Source organism: Blastomyces gilchristii, assembly GCF_000003855.2.
Source record: "Blastomyces gilchristii SLH14081 genomic scaffold supercont1.16, whole genome shotgun sequence".
Lineage (NCBI taxonomy): Eukaryota > Fungi > Ascomycota > Eurotiomycetes > Onygenales > Ajellomycetaceae > Blastomyces > Blastomyces gilchristii.
Genome location: NW_003101667.1, coordinates 744380 through 760057, shown reverse-complemented (window position 1 = coordinate 760057; position 15678 = coordinate 744380).

Here is a 15678-nt window from a genome sequence, read left to right as displayed (position 1 = left end):
TACAACATGTACACAGTGAGGATGATGATGTAAAGAACATTATTCATTTGTTAAGAGATCATCTCTCACCAACGACTGCGGACTATCAAGATGATGTGAGAACCTGATACCATGATCTCTGCAAAGCACTGAAAAACAGAGGTATAGAGAAGTGGTTAAATGACTGATTACTCATTGAAGATGATATCAAAGAGGCAGATATAGCTGAACAGTTCAACTTGAAGAAAGACTTCTTAAATGTGAATCTAGCTATTGATGCAGGTTATGCACAAGCATGAGCTAAGAATGTTCAATGTGATAAAGATGTCATATCTTTGATAGAGTTAGTTAAGAACTTCAAGGAACAGTATAGGGAAATGAATATTCTCAAAGAAGATAAACCTATGAACTGCACTATTCTTAATGAAAGATCTCAGCAATCATCACCAGTGACATTCAGAAACTGCATCTGCAGAGCCCGTCACTGATACACTCAGTGCTACTATCTCAATTCATCAAGGAAGTCACCTGGATGGAAGGAAAATGAGGAGAAGAGAACTCAGATTGATTAAGCTCTTAAAAATCAAGGATTGAAGAGATGTATTGATCATGCGATATCTAGAGAATCATTCATGAATACAGATATAGTAGATGTCAATGAAGCAGTTCTAGAAGGAATGATTCTGAAGCAATCAGTTTCTCAATCTATCAATCATCAATCTATCAATCATCAATCTATTGATTATCAATCTATCGATCAGCAGATCTGAAAAATATTGATGAACTCTTCAAATTCATGCTCCTATCTCTGAAACTCCTGGATCTTTGATACTGGCGCGGAACAGCATATATGCAATAATCAAACACATTTTCTATTCTTTACATCTGTGAACAAGAATGCAGAAGTCTATACAGGCAATTCCAGCACTAAAGTTGAAGATTATAGAACTGTTAGAACTATCATGATAAATGAAGCAGGAAAGCAGTTCAATGTCAATCTCATCAATGTGGCTTATATACTGAATTTCCATACAAATATCATCGCATGGAAACCGTGTTTCCATATAGAAGGCATCTATTATGATGGAAAAGACTTCAGATTGTGAAAACATGCAGATAATACAATCTTTGCATGTGTTGAAGTATTTGAGAGGTTGCTAGTTACAGAATATAATAGTGAAACAGCTGTTTATTCAACTATCTCAGAAAATTCAACTACTGAAGCTGCAGCAGCTATCACATCACACACTTCTAACATCACTATATCTGAAAAAATGATATCTTCAAATTCTTCAACTTCTACAAATTCTTCTTCTAATCTGTCAAAACATACTTCAACAAATCATTCTTTCAACCTGTCAATACACACAAAATCTTCTCAAAAACCTAAGATCTCTATAGCTACTCAGTCTACATGATATAAGAGATTAGAACATCCATCAAAAATCATCATTCAAAAGCTTACAAATGATGCAACTGGTGTTCAAATCATCAATCTAGAAGATGCTGTGAATGAGCTTATTCCTGAGCTTTGCAAACCCTGTCATCTATCTAATGCAAAAAATCAAATATCTAGATGTTCTCATGTTAGATCTCAAATACCATTTGAACACCTACACGCGGATATCACATATGGCCCTACACAGTGCTATAATGATGAGTGTTATCTCATACATTTCATATGTGATTATCTACATTTTCATATAGCTATAACAGCTATCTGAAAATCAGAAATCTGAAAAGCTCTTAGGCAAGCTATTAATTGAATTAAATGTCAATTCAACTGTACTATAAAGATCATTCATATTGATAATGATACTGCAGTCAAGAAAGCAGATGACTTCATAAATTGAGTGAATAATGAAGGCCTAGAGATGAAGTATTCTTCAGAGTATATTCATGAGCAAAATGATGCAGCAGAGCGAGCAGGAGCAATATTAATAACAAAGACAAGAACTCTACAGATAGAATCCCTTCTGTCACAATCACTTTTCTCTGAGATTGCACTTACTGCCATCTATCTAGTGAATCAAACCTCTACTAGAATCCTAGATTGAAAGTCATCTCTATGAGTATTGAAAGAATTCCTACAAATTAAACCTCACTTCTGTGCTCATCTTTGAATCTACAGATGTCACACCTATGCAAAGATACTGGATGAAGTCCTCAATAGAAACCACTCTCAGAAGCTAGATCTCTGAGCATATATTGAATATCTAGTTGAATATGATTCTACAAACATCTATTGAATTTGGATTTCACACTTAGAATGGATGATAAGAGCAAGAGATGTGATGTTTGATGAGAATAGAAAATTCAACTCAGAAGATCCCTACATCAAAAGACAACTAAGAGATTGAGTATCTAAGGAGGTGGAGCTTCTACATATGAAAGTTCGAGAATCATTGATGACTTCTATCAATCAATTGAAAGAGATTATAGATGCAGATATTGATGTTTTCTGTTTTAAAGAAAATGCTCAAAGCTCTGAAAAAATAGAGAAGGAAAATAATGAGCACCTTTCTACACCAGATTCAATGTCAGAGTCAACAGGTTCTGATGTTGATATTAATACTTATTCAGCTGTGATAGATAATTGAACATGGAACATTGCATCTAGAGCTCATGATATCAGTGCTGATTTTGATGAAGCTAATATCATTGAAGACTGCAGAACATGAAAATGCAGAGCTGCTCATCTTATAGCAGTTGAAAATGTCAAAGACAATTCTTATTAAATAATCAATGATGCATTCTCTCATTCACATTCATACACAGACTTCAATAAGTCTCAAAATTTATTTCCTAATACTGTTTTTACTGTTATCAACAATACAGCTACATCAACAGCATTCATATCAACTTCAAGAATTCATAGATCTCAACTGCCAGATTCACTGAATCACTAGACAGATGTTGAAAAACACTTATATTATAAAGAATTTAAGAATGCTGCTAAGCAGGAATGAGATAGTATATCTCTGCAGAATACATATGAAATTACTAGCAGATTACAGAGAGATGTCTCAGTTATTTCCCTACAATGAGTATTCATCTACAAATTTGATGATGAAGGTTTTCTTTTGAAATACAAAGCTCGCATCTGTGTATGCAGAGATCTTCAATCAATCACAGATCTCACTACAAAAGCTCACACACTAGCTGTCAGAGATCTCTGAATCTTATTAGCTTTAACAGCAGCATTTGATCTAGATACAGAACAGCTAGATGAAATCAATGTCTTCATTAATAGTGATATTGATGAGCTAGTATATGTGAAACTACCTGATGAATGATGAAAGTTGAAGAAAATGCAAAATTTGAAGTGTATAAATCATGTGCTAAAACTTCTACAAGCACTATATGAATTATACAGATCACTCTTTCTCTGGTTAAATAAACTATCTTTAACATTGAGAACACTAGGCTTTATCTCTATATCAGAGAATCAATGTCTCTTCTCTAATGATTGATTAATTATCTTCTTCTATGTGAATGATATCATCATTCTATTGCAATGAGAAGATTTGAAAGAAAGAGATCAACTAATCAAAGATCTTAAAAATGCCTACAAGATCTGACAGATGAGAGATTTGAAATGATTCCTCAATATGTGAATAATACATAATCGCCTCAACTTGAAGCTCTGGCTATGTCAGGATGCCTATATTGATAAGATAGTTAATACATATCATCTTGCACATGCCCGCAAGGCATATACCTCACTAACTGATGCTTCATTAGAGCCTTTTAACAAGTCAGTCATATCTGCAAAAATCTATCATTATCAACAACATATCAGCTTCTGCATCTACTCAGTGATGATGACTCACCCTGATATCACATATGCAGTGAGTAAACTAGCTATGTTCATGACAAATTCATTGAAACATCACTCATCAGAGGTGAATAGAATGATATCTTATCTATACAATATGAAGAATCTCACTATTCAATATGATGATAACATTGACAAATCTCTACAACTTGATCTCAAACCTGATATCATTGAAGTCATCAGTGATGCCTCTTTCACAGATAATTCAGATCACCACTCTACACAAGAATATATCTTCAAACTATTCAGTGAGACTGTTGATTGGAAATCAAATAGACAGACAATTATAACTACATCTATCACAGAAGCTGAGCTTGTTACTATCTCACAAGCTGGCAAGAAGTCTATCTGATGAGATAGATTCTTTCAACATATTCAATTTGAACCTGGTCACAAGATCTGTATTCAATGTAATAACTGTCAAATTGTTGACATTCTTACAAAGAAAGACCTCTCTATAACCATGAAGCTCCGCCATGTTGATATATATGGAAGCTGGCTCTGAGAACATGTTCAATCCAGTGATATTACAGTTGATTGAGTGCCTACGGCCCAGATGCCAGCGGATGGCCTCACTAAGGCTCTGCCACGCCAGAAACATACAGAATTCGTCAAGATGCTAGGCCTAGTTGATATATCAGATATCATTGAGATGTAAGCAGAATAAATGATCTATCTTGATGTAATCTCTATAGATTCATCTACACTCTTTTTGTTGCAGCTTCATTTACACTTTCATTTACAAGTTACATTCGCTGAAGAGGGTGTGTCAGAAAAAAGAGGTTATACACTACTGAACATCACTAACATCATATTACTACAATATTTCTCATCATTATCAGCTTACTACAACACTCATCTAATACTCACTTATGCTAGCTCTCTTGGCTCGCACATATATTTTACTATAAATAGCTCTATCTTTTGTATGAAATAGATATATTAGATAGTGTACAGAGAATATAACAAGCAGATCTTGATACACATAAGATTCATATATCTTCAACATATTCATCCGTGACACTCATTTCGACAACTCATGAAATGGTAATCTCAGTTCAATATAATAGATCTCAGCAACTCATACATCTGATAGAATGAACTCTGTAAGAAGGCTTCAGTGACTGGTTCAGTATTCATCTTATCACAAGATTCTAATATTACATCTTTACTTAGTCAGTCAACAATGATTAGAATATTCTTGTAATTCTTGCTCTCAGATAGATTAACAGTGAAGTCAATTACTACATCTCATCAGATTCTATCAGAGATATCAAGTAATTTCAGTAGATCTTTTCTACAGTTCTTTCATGAGATAATAAAAGAACAGCAGTTGCAGTTTCAGATGAAGTATCTGATACTGTTTAATATCTCAGATCAGTAGAACTCTTGAAAGATTATTCTATACAGTTATTCACAGTCTGAATGATCAGTTATATATGAGTCATGCATCTCTTGCATTATCTGAGTGTGTAAGGGTTCAAAGTGAGGAACTCAGTGTTATTGATAAAATCACAGAGTATTACTGTCATCTATTGAACATTTTAAGATGTCAGTCTTTATATGTAATTCTGAAGAGAATTGAGACACTTCTTGTTGTACTGCTTTGATGAGGGTTTGAAGAAGTTCATCAGCCTGAGCTGCTGTATATCACAGTTTATTCAGTGTAGAAGAAGTGAAGATATTAGTATCAGTTCAGAGAGGAGATGTTCTAATCAGAGAATTGTATATAGTGTCATGAGTAATCTCATTATGATTAACTAATATCTTCAGGTTCAAGAGTCAGTGTTCTTGATTCATTCAGTGTGTGTCTGTCATATCAGACAGCATATCTTATTCTCATTGTGAGAGTGTATCTGTCATTGAGTTCTGGCTGCTGAGGTAGTAATGTATTGTCAAATGAAAGCAGCTTAGAAACTCAGATCATCATATCTGTTATTTGATGAGTTTACAGGTAGTTATGAAGTATTTGAGATTCTTATGATCTGTGATTATCTTAAATTCAGACATACTTCAGAGTTCAGAGTCTTATTCTTCTAGACAGCATACAATCATGAGAAGTTTCTTATCATAGATCTCATAATTGCATTCAGCAGGACTCAGTTTCTTAGACATGAAGGTGCATGATCATAAGACATCTTCATTATTATATTATAATATAGCTTCTCCTGTGATATAACTAGAGGAATCAGCTTCAATAACTATCTCATGATCAGAATTGAATATTATCAGTAGAGAAGTATTAATGAACATCTTCTTCATCTGTGTAAATGCAGCTTCAGTGTTCACTGATTATTGAAATACTGAGTTCTTCTTAGTGAGTTCTGTAAGTGATCTTGTGATATCTGAGAAGTTTCATATAAATCACTGATAGAAGTTAGCAAATCTGATGAAGCTTCATACATCTTTCACAGTGCACAGGACCTCTCATTCAAGAATAGTAGAGACCTTCTCAGAATTCATTCAGATTCTCTTACCAGCTTCTATGATAAAGCCTAGATATTTTGTACTTTTAATCTCAAAATCACACTTGTCTATGTCTATCAGTAGTCCTGCTTCTCATAGTCATTGTAATATCTTTCATACATATTCTTGATGTTCTTTCCTGAATCTATCAGTGAAGATGAGAATGTTATCAAGATATGCAGATACAAATTCATCAAGGAAATCTTAGAGTATTCAGTTAATATACTTCTGAAATGTACTGAGAGTGTTAGCCAGTTCAAAGAGTGTGACTACTCATTCAAAGAGATCATATCATGTTTGAAATGCTGTAAGCCACTCATCTCCTTCAGTGATGGGGATCTTATGAAACACAGTGATGACATCTAACTTTGTAAATCATTGAGCTTGTTCAATGTGAGCTAGAGTTTCATTGATAAGAGATAAAGAATAACAGTTCTTCTTTGTTAATCTGTTCAATTCTCAATAATTCACACAGAATCAGAGTTCTTCACCTGGTTTCTTTGCAAAGAGAATAGGGACTGCAGCAGAAGAGTTACTAACACATATGAATTCTTTATTTAATAGATTGTTGAGTGTCTTTTGAAGGAGAAGAAGTTCATCTCAGAACATGTTATAAAGAGAGTCTCATGATGATTCAGAGTCCTTGTCATTCTTCTTTTTCAACTTGATACTGTGATTCACTTCTGGACCTCATAAGAGAGGTTGATTTGTAATATTATTATCTTGTCAGAAGACATCTAAATATTCATGATATTGTTGAGAGAGTTTTGTACAAGAATCTGTCATTGTAACATGAGATAACTTTTCTAAGACCTTTTTGATATCAGTCAGACTGATGAAATAGATTGACACATGATTCTGCTGTCAGCAATTTTGTCAGTGGTTTTGATGATGACTTCTTTTTCAGAGTATTTTGTAAGTGTTGACAGAGATCTGTGTAAGATTCATAGTCTTGTGAATATCATCTTCATGAATTCTATCATTGTTAGAGAATATCAAGCTCCTGTTTCAAGCATTCAATAAGATGCCTTGTTCAGATAGTCAGACAAGTTCTAATATAAGATCATAATTGAGATTATCAACTTCATATGCATAGGCATCTTCATATTGATATTCTTCAATATCTATGTTTAGTTTCATTATGTAACAAGTGCAAACATCTTTTGAATCATCAAATTCTGTGAGAAGTTGAGGTTTTGATAAGGAGATACACTGAAGGTTATGACATCTTACAACTGAAGATTTTATCATTGCATAGTGACATAGATCACTGTCTATCATGGCTTTTATATTATACATGTTATCAATCACAGTAGATACAAGAATCACATTTATTGTCATTTTCTCTTCAAATTATTGTCATCTGATCTCTTCAAGCTCCTGTTTGCAAATTTGAACAGGAGCTAATCTTTTCCCTGTTTCATCAGAGCATTCTTGTAGTTATCTTCTGAATCTTCCTCTACTGCAATGTGGTTGGCACGGACAGGCGCTGATTCATTCTTTGAATGAGGAGACACTGATCTTTCTCTCAAGTGAGAAGATGCTGATCTTTCTCTTGAGTGTGAAGACACATAGATCAATTGACAGTTGAAAGCAATGTGTTCTGATCAGTTACAGTTGATGCATACTTTATATCAACATTGATCAGTAACTTCTTCAGAAGTGATCTCAGAAACTCAGAAGCTTGTTTGAACAGCAGAGACTCTTGCTTGAGCATAGTCATTTGAGTCTACTCAGTTCATAGCATCTGCATCATTGTTATTATTCTTCAGTGCAGATGTTGATGTTGATGTATGAGTGACTGAGGTGTAATGTCTTCTGCCACTGTTCTGTATATTCTTGAGCTTGGTAAGATGATCATTCAATGTCCGGAGTTATGTACAGAAACCTTCATAAGTCTGGTCTTCATCTACACTTACAAGGGCCTGGAAGAGTTCAAAAGTTAATGTCTTCTTGAGCATGCTAATCTTCATTCAATTCTCTCAAGATTAATCACCTGCTTCTAGAATCTTGATGTCAAAGTCAGGAATGAATGTTGTGAGAGAAGTGTTTCTCTGTCAAGCACTCTGTAATCAATCTAATGCTTTCTATTGCATGGCAGTGTCTTGAAACAGAATATCAAGATTTTTGATGATATTGTCAGGCATTTGCAATGCTGATTCACATGCTTTCATTTATAAATGAAACTTCTGTTTCACATGATTCTTCAATCATTTATTGATATATCAATCTTGATTGATTAATAAACTGATGGCATCTTCATCTACACTCAGTTTCACAAGCATTTCCATTCTCCATGATGAGTAGAGAGTGAGATCAAAAGCATTGAAATATATGAGAGCATCTAAGCATTCTTTCAGTGCTTTTATATTCAATTCTGTAGATGTTGAAATTGCATGAGTTTCTTGTTGAGTTAATTGTTGAATTTCCTTGTATTGAAGTTATTGAGTTGCATGCATATCAGCTATCTGTTGCTGTTATAATTTCAACATTGCTCAGAGTCACTGTGGCATTATATCTATACTTGTTTTCAAGGGTTCTCCCATATTATCATTAGACATGATTATATCAATTGTCAGATTTGTGATAGCTGTGAAAGTGTAATTATATGAATATCTCATATGTCTGAGATGTTAGAACTCTCAGGTCTTTTGCTGACATTCTCTTGTAAGATCTTACTCTCTTCATAAGATCTTGTTACAAGGTCAGAATAACTAGCAAGCAAGCTTCTATCTGAAGACTTAGTGTCTGCTTAACTATTTGACTGTTTCTCTATTTCTTACATGCCATTACATGTTCAGATATCTCAGTGAGTAATTGTTTCTAATAAGAAGACAATGAACATTTTTCAAGTGTAAGAGGCCTACACTGAATAGATCGGGATAATATATAGATCTTATATAACAAAGTGAAAAATGTTAAAGAAGGAAAAGAAAGAGAAAGTATGAGAATCAGTGATTGAAGTGAATATTTATATGTGTTTGTAGTGGCTGAGGATCAGTGATTGAGAATGGCTGAGAATCAGAGTGTATGCATTTATACGCGTTCATAGTGGCTGAGGATCGGCGATCGAGAATGGCCGAGAATCGGAGCGGTAGGAATCTGTGGAGTGTAACAGAATAGTCTATATGAATGATCGGGCGCAGCACAATCTCTTTCTTTTAGAGGAGTAGGAGATCAGAGGATAAAAATCTTATATAAAAAGAAGAAGAGAGGAGATACTTCTGAACTTTAGGCTAAAAAAAATAAAAAATATTATTACTTTACTATAATCTAGAATATGTGAAAGCTTTCTATCTGAAACATTCATTTAGATGCAACTTGATAACTCATTGTGGCGGGCTGCGCCCGATCAATCATATAGACTATTCCGTACACTCCATAGATTCCTACCGCCCCATTCCCGATCGCCGATCCTCAGCCGCCATGAATGTGTATGTTCCGATCGCCGATCCTCGGCTGCTATGAACGCGCGTATATTCTTCCGCCCTGAAGCACCACTGTGTACATCACCACATATGCGTATAAATATCCACTTCAATTGCTGATTCTCATACTTTCTCTTTCTTTCCTTCTCTAATGTTTTTCTCTTTGTTATATAAGACCTATCAATATAATACTGATCTATTCAGCATAGGTCTCTTACACTAGAAAAATGTTCATCATCTTCTTATTAGAAATGATTATTCACACATCATCTCCTCATTAGAAACAATTATTCATCAAGAGATATCTGAACATGTAATGATATGTAAGAAAGAGAAACAATCAGTTAAAGCAGACACTGAGTTCTTAGATAGAAGCTTGCTTACCAGTTGCTCTGGCTCTGTAACAAGATCTTACAAAGAGAGTAAGATCTTATAAGAGAATATTAGTGAAAGACCTGAGAGTTCTGACATTCAGATATATGAGATATTCATACAATTACACATTCAATAATTGATAATCATGTCTAACAATAATATGAGAGAACTCTCAAATGTGAGTATAGAAGTGATATCACAGTGGCTCTGAGCAATGTTGAAATTACAACAGCAATAAATAGCTGATATGCATGCAACTCAACAATATTAATATGAAGAGATTCAATAATTATTATAATAAGAAACTCAGACAATTTCAATATCTACAGAATCAAATATAAAAGCACTGAAAGAATGCTTAGATGCTCTCACATATTTCAATGCTTCTGATCTCACTTTCTACTCATCATAAAGAATGGAAATGCTCATGAAACTGAGTGTAGATGAAGATATCATCAGTTCACTAATCAATCAAGATTGATATATCAATGAATGATTGAAGAATCACATGAAACAGAAGTTTCATTCATGAATGAAAGCATGTGAATCAGTGTTATAAATGCCTGATAATATCATCAAATATCTTGATATTCTGTTCTGAAACACTGTCATATAACAGAAAGTATTAAATTGATTACAGAGTATCTGACAGAGAAACACTTCTCTTATAACATTTATTCCTGACTTCAACACTAAAATTCTAGAAGCAGGAGATCAATCTTGAGAGAATTAAATGAAGATTAGTATGCTTAAGAAGACATTAACTTTTGAACTCTTACAGACTCTTATAAGTGTAGACAAAGACCAGACTTATAAAGACTTCTGCACACAGCTCTGAACATTGAATGATCATCTTATCAAGCTCAAGAGTATACAGAACAGTGGCAGAAGACATTACATCTCAGTGACTTATACATTCATGCTGAAGAATAACAATGATGCAGATGCTATGAATTGAGTAGACTTGAATATCTATATATAAGCAAGGGTCTCTGTCATCTGAACAGGCTTCTGAGTTCCTGAGATCACTCTTGAAGAAGTCATTGATTAATATCAATAAGAAGTGTGTATCAACTGTAACTGATCAGAGCATATTGCTTTCAACTGCTGATTGATCTATATATCTTCTCAATTAAGAGAAAGATCAGTGTCTTCTTATTTAAAAGATGAATCAGCATCTGTCTGCATCAATCACATTGCAGTGAAGAAAGATTCAGAAGATAACTATGAGAATGTCTTGATAAAACAGGGAAAAGATTAGCTTCTGTTCAAATTCATAAACAGGAGCTTGAAGAGGTTGAATGATAATGATTTAAAGAGAAAATAATAATGAATGTGATTCTTGTATCTACTGTGGTTGATAACATGTATAATATGAAAGCCATGATAGACAGCAGTCTATGTCACTATGCAATGATAAAATCTTCAGTTGTAAGACATCATAATCTTCAGTATATTTCTTTATCAAAACTCTGACTTCTTGCAGGATTTGATGATCTGAAGAATGTTTGTACCTGTTACATGATAAAACTAAACATAGATGTGAAAGAACATTAATGTGAAGATGTCTATATATCTGAAGTTAATAATCTTGATTATAATCTTATATTAGAACTTGTCTGACTATCTGAACAAGGCATCTTACTGAATGCTTGAAACAGGAGCTTGATATTCTCTAATGATGATAGAATTTATGAAGATGATATTCATAAGACTATGAATCTTACACAGATCTCTGTCAATGCTTATGAAATACTCTGAAAAAGAAGTCATCATCAAAATCACTGACAGAGTCACTGACAAGTTCATCAATAGCAGAATCATGTGTCAATCTATTTCATCAGTCTGGTCAATATCAAAAAGGCTCTAGAAAAGTTATCTCATGTTACAATAACAGATTCTTGTACAAAACTCTCTCAATAATATCATGAATATCTAGATATCTTCTGATAAGATAATATTATGAATATACTTCTCTTATAAGGTTCTGGAGTGAATCACAGTATCAAGTTAGAGAAAAGAAATGATAAGAATCTCAAATCATCATGAGACTCTCTTTATAACATGTTCTGAGATGAACTTCTTCTTCTTCAAAAGACACTTAATAATCTGTTGAATAAAGAATTTATATATATTAGTAACTCTTTCACTGCAGCCTCTATTCTCTTTGCAAAGAAACCAGATGAAGGACTCTGATTCTGTGTGAATTATCAAGGATTGAACAGATTAACAAAGAAAGACTGTTATTCTTTATCTCTTATCAATGAAACTCTAGCTTACATTGAATAAGCTTAATAATTTATAAAGTTAGATGTCATTACTGTGTTTCATAAGATCTGCATCACTGAAGGAGATGAGTGACTTACAGCATTTTGAACATAATATGATCTCTTTGAATGAGTAGTCACACTCTTTGAACTAATCAATGTTCTCAGTACATTTCAGAAGTATATCAACTGAGTACTTTGAGACTTTCTTGATGAATTTGTATCTGCTTATCTAGATGACATTCTCATCTTCACTGATAAATTCAGAAAGGAATATCAAGAGTATGTGCAAAGAGTATTACAATGACTATGAGAAGTGAGACTATCAATTGATATTGATAAATGTGATTTCAAAGTCAAGAGTACTAAATACTTAGATTTCATCATAGAAGCTGGCAAGGGAATCTGAATGAATTCTGAGAAGATCTCTGCTATTCTTGAATGAGAGACTCTGTACACTGTGAAAGATGTATGAAGTTTCATTGAATTTGCTAACTTCTATCAGTGATTTATATGAAACTTCTCAGATATTATGAGATCACTTACAGAACTCACTAAGAAAGACACAGTATTTTAATAATCAGCAGACACTGAAGCTGCATTTACACAGATGAAGAAGATGTTCATTAATGTCTCTCTGCTGATAATATTCAATTCTGATCATGAGATAGTTGTTGAAGCTGATTTCTCTGACTATGTAATAGAAGAAGTGATATTGTAATATGATGATAAAGATGTTCTATGATTATGTGTCTTTATGTCTAAGAAACTGAGTTCTGCTGAATGCAATTATGAGATCTATGACAAGGAACTTCTTATAATCATACACTGTTTAGAAGAATGAGACTCTGAACTCTGAAGTATCTTCAAATTTGAGATAGTCATAGATTATAAGAATCTCAAATACTTCACAACTATCTGTAAACTCACAGAACAACAGATGCAATGATCTGAGTTCTTAAGCTGCTTTCATTTTATAATACACTACTGTTCTGACAGTCAGAACTCAATGATAGATGCTCTCTTACAATGAGAGTAAGATATGTCATCTGATGTAACAGATACTCACTGAATAAACTGAGAGCACTGACTCTTGAATCTGAAGATACTAGTTGATCAAGATGAAACAGCTCATGACACTATACATGCTTCTCTGATTAGAACTGTCACTGATATCTCAACTTCTCTTAAACCTACATTAGATGAGCTATGATATACAGCAGCTTAAACTGATGAACTTCTTTAAGCACTCACTGAAGCAGTACAATAAGAAGCACTCTGATTTCTCTCAGAATTATATGTAAGAACTGACATCTCAGAATATTCAATCAATGATAATAATATTCTATAATTTTATGAATAATGCTGAGTTTCTCACTCTGAACTCTTACACATCTGAATAATGCAAGAGATGCATGATTTATATATAACTGATTATTCAGGCTGTGAACAACTGTATAGAATGATCTTCTGAGAGTTCTATTGATCTGAGATATTAAACAGTATCAGATACTTCATCTGAAACTGTAATCACTGTTCTTCTATTACTTCATGAAAGAATCATAGAAAAGGTCTACTGAAATTACTTGATATTTCTGATAGAATCTGATAAGATGTAGTGATTGACTTTGCTATTAATTTATCTAAGAGTAAGAATTATAGAAACATTCTGATCATTGTTAACTAACTAAGTAAAGATGTAATATTGAAATCTTGTGATATGATGAATATTAAACAAGTTGCTGAAGCCTTCTTACAGAGTTCATTCTATTGAATGTATGAGTTACTGAGATCAATAGTATTGAATCAGAGCTGTCAATTTATGAGTGTTCTCTGAACAAGAATCTGTCAAGTTCTCAAGATTATATGCTGTCTGTTAACTATCTATCACTCTGAGACTGATGATGCATTAGAACAGATAATTCAGACTGTAAAGAACTATCTCTGTAAGTTCTGTAATTACTTATAAGATGATTGACATGATCTGCTTCTACATACAGAGGTTACTATCAATGAATGAGATGCTATTTCAACAGATATAAGCCTGTTCTTTCTTACACACAGTTATCACATGAAGATGTTGAATCTTCTAGAGATTACACAGTTCACACTGAATCCCTGCAGTCTGATTCAGATCACTGACAATATAGTAATGAAGCTCTGAGATGTCTGTAATTGAGCAGAGGTCTTCATGACAACTGTATAACAAGATTAAGAGAATTAAATCAATGTTCACTGAGATCTCACTGAATAATATAAGATAGAAGATCTAGTATGATTGAATCTTAAGAATATACAAACCACATATTGATCTCATACACTAGATTACTGCCATATCAAGTATAAAGTGATAGAAGTTCTAGATAGCCATAACTATCATCTTGACACATTATCAGAAATTCATGATGTCTTTCACACAAGCTTGCTCTGCTGTGCTGTCATCAATCTGTTCTCTTCTCAACTAACTTTTAACTGACAGCTGCCAGGGATCATAGAAGAAGATAATGAGCTTGAGTGAGAGATTGAAGATATTCTTGATGAGAGATCACACAGCTGCAGTCAATAATATCTTATGAAATAAGTCAGCTATGATTAACTGACCTGAACTCTGAGTTTCATATTATTCAAAATGGCAGTTCTTGACTGATGAGAACTGCTTCTGAGAAGAGAAGGCTAATGTGATAAGCTGTGTCTGATCAATCATATAGACTATTCTGTACACTTCATAGATTTCTACTACCTCATTCTCAATCACTGATTCTCAGCTGCTATGAACATGTATGTTCTGATCACTGATTCTCGACTGCTATGAATGTGTGTATATTCTTCCGCCCCGAAGCATCACTGCATACACTATCACATACACATATAAATATCCACTTCAATTGTCAATTCTCATACTTTCTCTTTCTTTCCTTCTCTAACATTTTTCTCTTTGTTATATAAGACCTATCAATATAATACCGATCTATTCGGCGTAGGCCTCTTACACTCATATATATAAGAAATTCAGTCACTTAGAAAGCTCTGAACTTATAAGCATACTTAAACTAAGAGTGTACTGATTAAGTATGATCAAGAACATTCAGATATATACTTATAAGTATCTAAATTATCAGATTATGAAAGAATCTAAGAAAGAGTTAGAACATAAGAAAGTGTAACATTAGATAAAATATACAATACAACTGTTTAAATGATAAGAAGTGAATCTCATAGACATTTTACTGTGAATATCAAATGAAAATCATTGAATAATCACTGCTATTGACTACTGTGGTTCGGAAGAACGTACGACCGCCGGATAATAACACGGCCGCTTCCG